The following is a 14,170-nucleotide window of genomic DNA, read 5'->3' as shown; positions in this document are numbered from 1 at the left end:
TCAAATACCAACAGATAACCATATACAGAGGGGACTCTAGGGATGAGAGTCACATTCATTTATTATGAGGATTGGTTCACATGGTGATAGGGGTTAAAAGATTTCAAGCTAGGCTATTTAACAGCTGGAGACCAGAAAAACCAACAGTGAAATCTAGCCCAGAGGCTGAACAAAGAAAGGCAAGTTAGTATGCATGAGGAGGAAGAATCCAATGAATTTGAAGCCCTATTTGGATCTCAAATGTCCCTCTATGGCAAAGACGTACGTAGCCCCCAGCTGATAGCATATTTGGACATGGAAATTTTAAGAGATAGGTCCTAATAGACAATACTTGAGTCACTAGGGGTATGCCCTTGAAGATGATTTCAGGTCCTCAGCCTCTTTCTCTCCCCTCCCTCCCTCCACCCTTTTCTTTCCTTCAAGAACCATGAGATGAGCAATTTTCCTCTATCACACATTTCTCTGATGGGACTAAATGACTGAAACAATGAGCCAAAATTAGTCTTCTCCCCCTTTAAGTTGTTTGTCACTGCAATGGACCAAGATCCAAGATCACTCATGTCTCAGGACAGGAGAAGGGCCAGGACTTACACTCTAGCTGAAGTAGAAAGAGAAAAGATGCTCTTCTCTCACCTTTTAGCTCTACTCATACCCTAATGGATGAGGTGAAGTGATATATACTTGGAAGAAAATATCTTCTTCATATGTTCATTTCAAAGCCAACCTCTGTAAGAGGTAACCTCATAAACACACCCAGAAATCATGTTTTCATGATATGTGGGCATTCTTTAGCTTAGTCAAATGAATACATATAAATGACCATCAGATTGATGTAGAATGAGAACCAGGGAAGAAATTCAAGAGTCTTTGAAGATTTCACAAAAATGTAAAATGATCTCATGGACAATAGATCAGTGAAGGCACTGGGAAAGCACTATACCACAGAGAAGTGCCCAGATGAGTGAAGTCCTAAATTTAGGTGTGTTAATTCTCCCTTATGGTGTGTTTTTATCCAAAGATATAGAGCCAAAGACATAGAGCCAAAGTCTTGCAGGCATAAGAGAGAGTTAGGGGAGAAGAATAAAGTAATGGTGTGTGTACCTAAGAATGGCTTCCACAATGTTATGGAGTCTGCTGCAAATTTAATGTGATTGAAAGGAGTCATGGGTATGAATAACTGACCTCAAGAGAATGAGGAAGTGTGTCACATTGTCTAGTTACAAACACTTAATATATTTCCTGTTCTACTTTTACACTTTAACATCAATATAAATTAGATAATGTATTTTATAAATAGTGGAGTCACAACATCAACAAACTAGGAAGAAACTAAAGAAGTTTCATTGACTCATGGTAGTCTTTGTGTCATCACTGTGCATTCTAGCTATATTTTCTTCTTTGCACAAATGTTCATTTTAATTAGTAATTTTCACCATACAAGCATGATTTCTTTCAGATTCTTCTAGGCACGTATAACTGCATATATATATGCATATATATGTATGTGTGAATACCATAATACACACATATATTATATATGCATATATACATGTATTATACAAAGTTACATATAATATATGCAATAGTATACATAACACACATATGTTACACATTTTCAGCAAAAGTTGGGATTATAAATGTTCTTGGTTTTTAAAAATATGATGTTGCTTTAAACTTTATTTTTATGTTTATATATTTAATATTTTTTTTTTGCTATTTTTTTTCCTTTCAGTTGTAGGCTTGAACTCAGGGTCTGGGTGCTGTTCCTGTAGCACTCTACCACTTTAGCCACAGCACCGCTTCTTATATTTTTTTAACTTTATTGTTTAAAACTTTTATTTGAGGCCTGGGAATATGGCCTAGTGGCAAGAGTGCTTGCCTCCTACACATGAAGCTCTCGGTTCGATTCTCTAGCAACACATATATGGAAAACGGCCAGAAGGGGCGCTGTGGCTCAGGTGGCAGAGTGCTAGCCTTGAGCAGGAAGAAGCCAGGGACGGTGCTCAGGCCCTGAGTCCAAGGCCCAGGACTGGCCAAAAAAAAAAAAAAACGAACTTTTATTTGGCACATACTATTTGTACATATTTATCAGGTCATGTGTGATACTCAGATACATACATAGATATGTATCTATATATAATGTGTAGTAATCTGATTAAGATAACTGGCTACTTTCTGTTGGGAGCATTCAAAATCATATTAGCTATTTTTTTTTTTTTTTTTTTTTTTGCCAGTCCTGGGGCTTGGACTCAGGGCCTGAGCACTGTCCCTGGCTTCTTTTTGCTCAAGGCTAGCACTCTGCCACTTGAGCCACAGCGCCTACTTCTGGCCGTTTTCTGTATATGTGGTGCTGGGGAATTGAACCCAGGGCCTCATGTATACGAGGCAAGCACTCTTGCCACTAGGCCATATCCCCAGCCCCCCATTAGCTATTTTGATACATAAGAATAATTCTTTTTTTTTTTGCCAGTCCTGGGACTCGAACTCAGGGCCTGAGTACAGTCCCTAGCTTCTTTTTTGCTCAAGGCTATCACTCTGCCACTTGAGCCACAGCGCCACTTCTGGCCATTTTCTATATATGTGGTGCTGAGGAATCAAACCCAGGGCTTCACATATATGAGGCAAGCACTCTTGCCACTAGGCTATATTCCCAGGCCCAAGATTAATTCTTGTCAACTATAATTACCTTACTGTGCTGTGCTATAGATATTAGAAGGTACTTCTCCCATTAAAGTGCACCTCTGTACTGGGTGACTATTCCTTTCTCCAGTTTCTATGAAATGCATAGACTCACCACCCCATGGCTAAAGCACTGTGTGTTCCTCCTCCTGTAATACTTCCTTTGTCTCCATGGGAAACTCTGAGATGTCTTCTTGTCTAAGAACTTGAATCCTGGAGGACCTCCGGACTTCACTGCCTCTGAAAGTGTCCCCACTTATCTCCCGGGAGAGGACTTAAAAGGAGAGCACCAGGATGCTGGAAATTCTAAGTGTGTGCCTGTATGTGTGTGTTTGTGTGTTTGTGTGTGTGTGTGTGTGTGTGTGTGTGCATGTGTGGATATATGAGAGAGAGAGAGAGACAGAGAGAGAGAGAGGAGAGAGGGGGGCATCCTGTGGGCCCTGTGCTAACAAAGCCTTTCCCACTTAGATATTTAGGTACAGCAGGAAGAGCATCAGCACCTCCAAGCCCAGGACTGCATTTCTGTCATAAAGAACATTGTACATCTCAAAGGGGCCTTCAGACACCATTGCTGACAGCAGAAGCATCTTTCTGAGACTAGAGAAAGAGGCATGTCCTATAAAATCATACACAGGAAAACTACATCGTATTGTCACTGAGATCCTGGAGACCCATGCCCTTCACCTAACTAACTCATTGTCATGGCTGCTGAGCCTCCCTAGAATGTTCACATGCAAAGGTCATCAGCAGAATCACTGGCAGGGAGCTGAGGGAGAAGCACCAGCAGCTCCTCCATTCAATAGCTTGTATGAAAATAGTATATGCTGGGCCCTGATGCTTGGCTGTGAATGGGTACACACCCTCAAGAGCTGAAGAAGTGCTCCATCTGAGAAGCAGGCAGAACCTATAATTTATGAGATGCTGTGGCAACCTAAACAGGGAGCCTTGCAAGACCAATCTGAAGCAGGGCAAGATTCAGTGTGAGCCTCACCAAAGGCTTTCACCCTATTGAAACCAGTGAACTTCGTGAAGATGGTTCTCATTTCTCCTCTCAATTCATATGACAAATTTCACCATACTAGGATTGGAAAAATGAGCAGATTTTTAAATTATCCAACTGCTTCCTAAAGCATGCTATTACAGCTGCCTGTCTCCTATCCTACACTGTGTTAGTGTGGGCAGCCCAGGAATCTTTTCTTCAACTTATAGCCAAGGAGGCTGAAGCCCAAAGTCACTAAAGATCACCTGGAAGAAGTTCTATATCCATTCGTTTTTTGTAAATATCACAAGAAACATAAGTACTAAGCAAAGTATACATTTAAAAAATCAAAGGGAATGGGATCTTGGTGTCAACTGAGATAAGGAATGGAAACTGTGAGCTGACAGGACATGTGGTGCAGGGCTGGGAGGACTTTGATACGAACCTTCTTTCTCTTTCTTCAGTACACAGTTCACACTCCTGTAGAAGCAGCTTAAACCTATGGTTTATGTGCGGCTGTGGGTTCCTTCTTTGTAGATCATTGTTCAGCAAGAATGTTCAAGACTGTAAGAGGCAGTCAGAGGAATGGAAAGCTGTACTCTGGTTAGAATCAGCCTTCAGGTGTGTTTTTTCATTCAAAGGTGACATGATTTGAATTACACTCAGAGTAGCAACAACTTTGAAAGTGGCATATTGTTTTTCTGCTGTTATTTGCTCTTTGAATGATTGAAAATTGGCAGTTTCAGGATACATTTAGCTTGAAGATATATTTGGTTTAGTTCTAGTTTTTTTTAATAATTATCTTACATTAGTCACATGGGAGAATTACTTAGATATGGGATAATCTCATTGCTATATTTTCAGACATTTACAAAGTAGTCCAATCAATCTCATCTTCTCTTATCAAAATCTCTTCCTCCCTTCTCAAAACAATTTCAACAGGTTTCATTATTGTATTTTCATAGCTGCAAATGAACCATCTGGAAACATTCAACTTCTACCATCTTCCTTTTTAGCCCAACTCCCTCCCACTTACACCTTCTCTCACAGACTATTTTCTCTTTCTTCTCTCACTCATCCCCCTCATGATCAGTAGCTCTCATTGAGCATCTTTATGCTGTTTTTCATATATACTTGTGACATGTTATAAATATATTCATCCGCTTTCTTTTTCACCTTTCCCTGGTACTTATCCTCCTAGGTAGTCTCTCATAGTCATGTTTTCTGTTTTCCCATATAAATAATTATACACACACATGTGTGTGTGTGTTTCTGTCTGTCTGTCCATGGATATGTATGTCATTTAGATCTAGCTTCCACATATGAGTGAAAACATGTAATATTTGGTTATTAAACTTACCTTGTCTTGCTAAATTTGATGTCCTCTAATTGTATCCATTTTCCTGCAAATGATATGACTCAATTCTGTATAATGTTCTATAGTATATGTATGTACACATGTGCATATTATATATGTATCACATATCTTTTATCCACTTATGTATCATTAATTTCTTTGATGAATTTAATCTTTTGGCTATTGTGAACAAAGCTACAATAAACATAGCTATTCAAGAATCTTTCTGGTAGATTGACTTAGACTCCTTCAAATATATGTTCAATAGTAGTGTGGTACTATAACTGTATCTTATCTGGAAACTGTATATACTGGTATTAGAACTAGAGAAGTGAAAGGGCATATCAAAATCGAGAGACAAAGGATAAAAAGACAAACAACTCCAAAAGCAATACTTGCAAAACCATTTGGGGTAAACCAACTGAACAACTCATGGGGGGAGAGGGAGAGGGGGAGAGGGGAGGGGGGAATGAGGGAGGAGGTAACAAACAGTACAAGAAATGTACCCAAGGCCTAACATATGAAACTGTAACAAATAAGAAAAAATTAATTAATTAAAAAGAAAAAAAATAGTAGTGTGGTATGGCAGGGTCATAAGGAAGGTCTAGTCTTTTGAGGACTCTTGATACTGACATCCATAGTTGTTGCACTAGTTTATATTCCTATCAGTAGGGTATGAGGATTCCTTTTTCCCTGCATCCTGGCCAGTATTTATTGTTGGTTTTCTTGATGGCTTCCATTTCAACTGGATTGAGATGGAATATTAGCATAGTTTTGTTTTGTATTTCCTTTTTAGCTAACGGTGTTGAAATTTTCTTCATGTATCTATTAATCATTTGTGTTCTTGAGAGAACTGTCTGTTTAGTTCTTTTGCTCACTTATTAATTGGATTTTTCTCTTCATGTTTAATTTTTTCAGTTCTTTGTATTTTCTAGATATTAAATGTTCATTTGTTGAATAGTTGACACATTTTTTTCACCTCTCAGGGAGTTGTTTCTTAGTTTTGATTTTTTTTTCTTCTTATGTGCAGAATTTCTCCAACTGATATAGCCCCATTTGTCAATTCTTGCTCCCAACTTCTGGGCATATCAAATCCTATTTAGAAAAAATTTACTTTTACCTATCAATTTCAAGGTTTAAAATTTTTCCAATTGTAAGTATAAAATTTCAGGTCTGAGGGCTGGGAATGTGGCCTAGTGATAGAGTGTTTGCCTGGCACACATGAAGCTCTGGGTCCAATTCCTCAGCACCACATATATAGAAAAAGCCAGAAGTGGCACTGTAGCTCAAGTGGTGGAGTCCTAGCCTTGAGAAAAAAGAAGCGAGGGGCAGTGCTCAGGCCCTGAGTTTAAGCCCCAGGACTGGCAAAAAATAAATAAATAAAATTTCAGGTCTTACTTTGAGTTCTTTGATGCAATTGGATTAATTTTTGTACAGAATGAGAAATAGAAGTCCAGTTTCAATCTTTTTGAAGTGGGTACCTAGTTTTTCCAGCACCATTTATTATTTAATATATTTTTTATTGTTATTGTAAAGGTGAGGTACAGAAGGGTCATAGTTACATAAGTCAGGTAATGAGTACATCTCTTTTTGGACAATGTTACCACTTCCCTGGCTCTCTCCAAGTTTTTTCTTCCTATCCCAACCCACAAGTTGTATAGGTCATTTTCAACATAGTGTTCAGTGAGTATCATTGCTGCATTTGTTCACCCTTTGTCCCTCCATTTCTGTGCCCTCTCCTTACCCTCCCTAAGACAGTTAAACAAACAAGACAAGAAAACCCAACCAGCCAGAAAAAGTCTATTTTTTCCATTTCCTGGAGTACATTTTGATAAATATTACTTAATATGATCAGATGCACATAGGCATTGCACCTTTGTGTTCCTCTCCTGAGGGTATCCTCCTTTGGCCTCACTGTGTGTGAATGCCTAAATCTGATATAATTTGTTGTATTGCCATGTATTTTAGATCTAGCTTCCACATATGAGCGAAAACATGTCTCTCTAAGGTTGGCTTACCTCACTTAACATGATTTTCATTTCCCTGCAAATGACATAATATTAATCTTTCTAAAGGCTTTTCTTTGTGAGAGACCATATACTGCTTTGGTCTCAATGCTTGTTAGATCTTTTATTAAGTAATTTATATCCTCTTGGTTCAGTTTTGGTGGGTCAATTGCATCAAATGATATACTCATTTACTTTTTCCCAAGTTTATTTTAATATAGGTTTTTCAAAGTATTCCACCCTGATCTTCAGGTTTCTTTGGTATTTGTTTTGACATTCCCTTTTTAAATCTCGAATTTTGTTTATTTGAGTCTCTTCTCTACTCCTTTAAAAAAATCAAACTTAATAGGAGCTTATTAATGTTATTTTTAAATGAGCTTACTTTTCTGTGTCATTGATTCTTTATAATTTTTTCAGTGTTCATATCAAGCTTTTCCATAAGCTTTATAGATCTCTCTCTCTCTCTCTCTCTCTCTCTCTCTCTCTCTCTCTCTCTCTCTCTGTCCCTCCCCCCCTAGCTAGGGGGTTGGTTTGCTCCTGTTTCTCTGTAAGTTTGAGTTCATTATAAGGTTACTTGAGTGCTTTCTGACTTTTGATGAAGATACTCACAGCATGATCTTTCTCTCAAAATTGCCTTTGCTATATCCCAGAGGTTCTCATAGGATGTGTTTTCATTTTCATTACTTTCCAGGAACTTCTTGATTTTTACCTTTGTTTATTCAGGGGCAAGGGCTCAAGAGAGGAAGTTAAATCATTGTGGATACCTTCAAAGGGTATATGGAAACCTCATCCTCTTCCTATCTCTTTCTTCAGCTGCCATAATGTAAGTATCCTCTGCTGTCCTGTGCGCTCACTGTGACAGATTGTGCTGCCATAGGTCCCAGCAGTAGGGCCAAGTAACCATGGGCTGAAACTTCTGAAACCCTGAACCAAAAGAAAGCTCTTCTCTTTATAAATAGATCCTTTCAGGCATGACTATATGTATTAATACATTCTTGGGAACACTGCGTTTTCATTTTAGTTTCTGGCCCTAGCAACCTTTTCATCATTTACACTGCAGCTTAACAGAGCCTGACCATAGAAAAAGGAAGTCCTGGCATTGCTACACTCCAACGTTCCTAGGTGAAAATAACCCACTCCTGCTTCTAGTTTTATCCTAAAGTCATTCCCTTCATGGAAAACCTCTGAGCACAGGGGGGTTGCTATCTTCTCTTCTTTAGAGACACAGATAGCTGTAACAAGGTTCAAGCAGAGGTACCAAGCTGCTAAGCATCAATTGCCTCCTCCTCCTCCTCCTCCTCCTCCTCCTCCTCCTCCTCCTCCTCCTCCTCCTCCCCCTCCTCCTCCCCCTCCTCCTCCCCCTCCTCCTCCCCCTCCTCCTCCCCCTCCTCCTCCTCCTCCTCCTCCTCCTCCTCCTCCTCCTCCTCCTCCTCCTCCTCCTCCTCCTCCTCCGATTTCCATCACTGCTTTCATTAGTTACAAAAATGTAGGAGATCATGTCTTTTTGTTTCTGACATGTGACTCTAGAATCAGTTTTGTGTTTTGCAATGCCTTGTCTCACTCTGGTTGGTGCAGATATGGGGATTGGAAGAAAAAAGAACTTGGACTGCTAAACTTTAGAATTCCAGAAACTATCCTGGTTCTCAGAGGCCTCCTACATTCCCCTGGGAATTGGTCCTGGGGCTTAAGAGAAAGAACTGTGGCTTGTGAAATACAGACCAATATCTTGTCATGTGTCTCTCAGATAAGCCCTGTTGTCAGCTGGCATCAGCCCTGCATCCACAGGCTCTGCAAGTACACAGCTGGCAGCAATCAATCATCACAGCAACTGGGGGCTGCAGCTACCTCTGATTGCAATTACCCCTTGACTGATGCTGAGCAAAGTTTGAACTACCAGTTTATCTATGGGATTCTTGGATCACTCAACAAGTGAGAACCTCACAGAGTGAGTTGTCTTTTGCCACAGGGACGTGAAGCAGGTATTAACTGCCTGCAGCAGTTCCCATAGTTTAATTTCTAATCTGGAATTGTGGAAAGGAGCTATTTCCAAGAGGTTTAGCATGTCTGCTTGTGTTAGGATGTCTAACCTGAGACCCTATCCTATCCCCACTGTTGTTTTTTTAGCAATGGGAAAACACTAAAGTATAAAATAGAATTAGAGCACGTTGGCTATGTGGCATTTGCATATTTGATTTTACATCTGTTTCAGCAAGACAGTTTCACAGGGCACAGAGTAAACATACTCAGAGAAAGCTCTTGGCTGGTAAAACACTTCTATCACCTCTGGACAAGCACCCTTCAGGACAGGTATATCTGCTCTGTCATGGTGATTTTGTTTCTGCACATAGTTCTTGGAGGAAAGAAAGTTTCATTTGTGTCTGTTGACAGTGTGTAAAGATTTGCCAACTCCACAGACAATGCATATTTGTTGTGGTACATGCATGTGGTGCAGAGGCCTCTCTACTGAAACTGTTCTAAAGAAAGCCTTTATTAATCTGCCATTATTAACCTGCAGGTTCTGAAAGATAGTTTTTGAAAATTTACTGGAGAATGTTTGTTACACCAAGGATTGGTTGCTAGGCTAATAGTTTAGCTTATAAGTAAAACTAGAGTCCAACTATAAAAATGAGCAAGAATGTTTTGTCCTTTACCCGAGCACTCTCAACTACCAAGAGCTTTAGGACCTCTCCAAATAGGACCTTTAGGACCTCTTCTTTCTAGACTGAACACCTGATGGATTCCTCTCTTCCCCGCCTGCTATCTGAGCTTCTTTCTTGCCAATACATATGCTTATTGGTGCTGCTACTGACACCCCCTCTTGTCTTCTGGGTTTGTCTTCACAATTGTTTCACAAGGCAATGTGGCTAAGATGTTGACCCCACCTATCTATATCTTCTGGAACTCCTCTGTCCTATTTTACTCCCAACTCTGTTTAGGAGGAGTGCTTCTCAGCTCCTCTTCAACTATAGGTCTGGAGATCTCACCTTATCTGTCCATCTGGCATGTGCAAACTAGCCTAACACCAAAGTACAGGTGTCCATTAGGATCCCTTCTAAGTATTTGGGACTAAAGGAATTCAGAATCCATATAGTCTGTGTTACATTTCCTTGTTAATGTAGCCCACTGATCCACTAGAAAGATCAAATTGCCATTTAGGGAAGGATCGCAGGATTTGGCACAGAATGTCAATATTCAAGATCACAAACCAAAATTTTAGAAATGTAGTTAAGTTAGCCAATCCTTTCACTATTGATGAAATTAGGAAACAGCTGTGGTAGACAGTACAGTATGAAAGGCAAGAGGAGACACCAATAAACCCAATTTCAGTTTTGTGATAACATCAAAATGAATAAAATTGAATAATCATGAAGGAGAGAATCTTATTTGTAGACTCAGAAGGCTTTCAGCTGATTTAGGACCATGCAAGTACACAGAGCAAAACCACTTACACCTGGCAGCAAAGTTCAGTAAAATCTTCTTCAATCAAAATTCCTTGGAAGCCTGTTTGGAAGAGGCTCATAATTTCTGGAAAATATTGCAAAAAATCCTTCATGCAGTTACATAATCCTCATGTGGGCTGAGGGTATGTAGGTGCAGTGTTACATAAATTCACAGATTGAGCATCTCCGCAGAGGTGAGGTGATGCTTTTCCCCACCGGAAACAGAGCTCTTGGTGAGATCTCACCAGGAGGAAAACGGTGACAGCTGGTTGCTTAAATAAAGCTTTATGACAAAGTGGCAGAAGAGCCACACCTACACATGCTCTCCGTTTGGTGCTTGGCAGCAGTGAGCTCAGCACACTTTCTGACAAAGACAGTGCATGCTGCTTCTTCATGAAATCATTGTACAAGAGAATTGGGTGGGAGCACGATGGAAGGACTGCCTTGAAGGTGATGAAGAATGTAGGGTCCAAGGTGAAGTTTCTTAAGCAGAGCCTTTACTCTGTGTACCTTGAGTAATTATGGGCTTCTCAAACTCTTTTGATTTTTTTTCCAACTGTAAAATAGGGAGAACAATACTACCTATCTTTTGGGTTGATTTTATTTAGACAGAGCTTGTATTGGGGATTAAACCCAGGATATTATATGCTGGGGAAGTGTTCTATCACTGGATTAAAGTTTAGGATTTCTTAACATGTTTATCATAGTACTTGACACCTCCTATAAACATGCTGTTATTTTTTTAATTATTGATATAATTAACTCAGCCAACAGATAGACTTACTTTCCATTCAGTACATGAAGTTGATTATTATAATTACTATTCAAAGAGAGAAAGTGGCAAAGAAATCTAGTCAAAGTGTTGAGTATAGTATTTAAAAATAAACCAAGGAAGTCAGGTGCTGGTGTCTCATACCTCAGGAAGCTGAGATCTGAGAGTCCCAGTTCAAAGCCAGGCCAGGTTGGAAAGTCCATGAGACTCTTATCCCCAGTTAGCCACCAGAATACCAGAAGTGGTGCTTGGCTCAAAGTGGTAGAGCCACTAGCCTTGAGCAAGATTTCAAGGACAGCACCTAGGCCTCAAGTTCAAGCCCCTTAACTGGAAAAACTAACTTAATAAATAAAAAGAAATAAAAAAAAAAACAAGAAAAGGGGGGCACTAAGTTCACAGACTAATGATTTTTTTAAATGCCCTTTTTTCTTTTGGCAGTAGTGGGGTTGAACTCAGAGCCATATGTTTTGTTGGGCAGGTATCCTACCACTTGATTCACACTTCCATCTCTTTTTGGCTTTATTGTTTTAATAAAGTCTTATGCTTTTTGGCAGAAGTTGACGTTGGACTAGGATACTCTTACCTACACACCTTGTGTTGCTGGGATTCCATCTCACCTTGGCCAGAATAGCTATTATTAAGAAGATAATCATCAACAAACAAATACCAATGAGAATGTGGAAAAAGGAATCATTTTAAACTGTTGATGGGAATGTAATTATGCAAACACTATGGCAGTCAGTGTGGTGGTTCCTACAATAAATTAAAAGTAGAACAATAGTATGACCGCACTCTACTACTCCACCACATACACCACATGGAATGCAAGCATACAATAATGATACCTAAACAACCATGTTTATTGTGGCACAATTTACCATTCATAATAGCAAAGCTTTAGAATCAGCCTAAGTGCCAATCGACAAAATCATTAATTAATTAATCATTCATAAAAAAGAATGAAATTGTATCATTTTCAGAAAAATGGACTGAAATGGAAATTGTTATGCTAAGCAAAAAAAGGCAGACAAAAAGACAACTATTTCTCTCAGATGGGACATCGAGGCCTAAAATACATGAACATACCAAGATAACTATTTGCTATGTTGAGGGGAGACCCTCGGGAAGGAGCAAGAGACCCACAAGGGTGCTAGGGTAAATATGATCAAAGTGCCTTTTATACGTTATGAAAATGTCACAGTGAACTTATATTTTGTCTAATAAAATTGAACCTCAATGTGTGTGTGCCTGTGTTTTCTTTAAAAAACACAATTCAATCATAATATATTATATTATCCAATTACAGGAAATGCCCAGATGAGTCAAAAAGAAGACATGCAAAGATTTGGGGTTCTAAAGGAGTGGAGTGAGAGAGAAATGAGTTATGAATGCTAACAGCTACAGGGTTTATTTGCGTAGTGATAAAAAATACCTTTAGGGCTGGGGATATAGCCTAGTGGCAAGAGTGCCTGCCTCGGATACAGGGGGCCCTAGGTTCGATTCCCCAGCACCACATATACAGAAAACGGCCAGAAGCGGTGCTGTGGCTCAAGTGGCAGAGTGCTAGCCTTGAGCGGGAAGAAGCCAGGGACAGTGCTCAGGCCCTGAGTCCAAGGCCCAGAACTGGCAAAAAAAAAAAAAAAAAAAAAAAAAAAAAAATACCTTTAATCTAGATAGTAGTGACTGTACAACTCTGTGTATACATTACAACCATTGAATTATATGGTTGAAAGAGGTGAGTTTCATGACATCTGGATTATATTTCTATAAAAATAAAGCACTGTATAAATATTTCTTTGTACTACTATTGTTGCTAGCTAATGATTTCATGTATTTTAAACCCTACTCAACTAACTTACCATCTTCTGTGCTTTGAATATAGTTTGTTCCCCAAGAGCCTATACGCTGAAAATTTAGTTACCAAATAATAGTGTTGAGATTGTAGCCCCTCTAACAAATGATTGATGTAATACTTAGAGCACTGGGTTAGTTCCTGGTGATAAAAGAACCACCAGCCTGATTAATCCCTGATTTCTTGCCTTCTGTTCTGCCAATATGATTCCCCGCCACCCCCCCCCACATACACATTTTCTCTTTATCTCCCTTGCAATGTGTCTAGATAGTCACATTTAGCCTCCAAAACTATGAATTAAATATTTTTGTGTGCCAGGCCTGGGTCTTGAACTTAGGGTATAGGTGTAGCCCCTGAGCTATTTTTTTTCAGTCATGGAGCTTGAACTCAGGCCTGGATGCTGTCCTTGAGCTCTTTTTGCTCAAGGCTAGTACTCTACCACTTGAGCCATAGCACTACTTCTTGCCTTTACTGTACAGTTGGTACAAAGATATATAAGCTTGGTGCCCAAAGATCAGCAGATGCTTGGCTGTGCTCTGTGGTGAAAGGGACAAATGCACACCTTACATGCTTCATGTAAGGATTGCAAGGTTGAAGAGCTGCAATCAGGCCACCTCTGTTTTCAATAATGTCATAAACAGTCTAGAAGGCATTCTCTAGATGAAAAGATTAGTACATGTCTCTCTCTTTTAAAGAGTTACTTATAAATGTTTATTAGAATATGCCTGAATGTTTACATGACCATGAAGTATTTAACTAATGACCAATATCTGAAGAGGTCCTGGTTTCTTAAAGGACATTTAGAAGTCCCTGTAGGGAAGACCCAGCAAAGAACAACTTTCCCCTTGAATTAGTGCCCTCAATGTGCTTGTACTATTTGCCATACTAGAAGTCAGGAAGTACATAAAGGAGAGGAAATGTTCTGCTAACTGACTGATACTCTTGGATGCCCCACCCCTCTGAGACCTTTACTTTTTAGCCTTTGGCCTCCCATGCCTGGCTTTGTTGGCTCAGCTTGAGCTCTACCACTTGAATTATAACTCCTTTTTTTGTTTTGGTAATTAGATTTGGTAACTGGATTTTCC

Source organism: Perognathus longimembris, chromosome 2, assembly GCF_023159225.1.
Source record: "Perognathus longimembris pacificus isolate PPM17 chromosome 2, ASM2315922v1, whole genome shotgun sequence".
NCBI classification, from domain to species: domain Eukaryota; kingdom Metazoa; phylum Chordata; class Mammalia; order Rodentia; family Heteromyidae; genus Perognathus; species Perognathus longimembris.
This window is presented reverse-complemented; position numbering follows the sequence as displayed.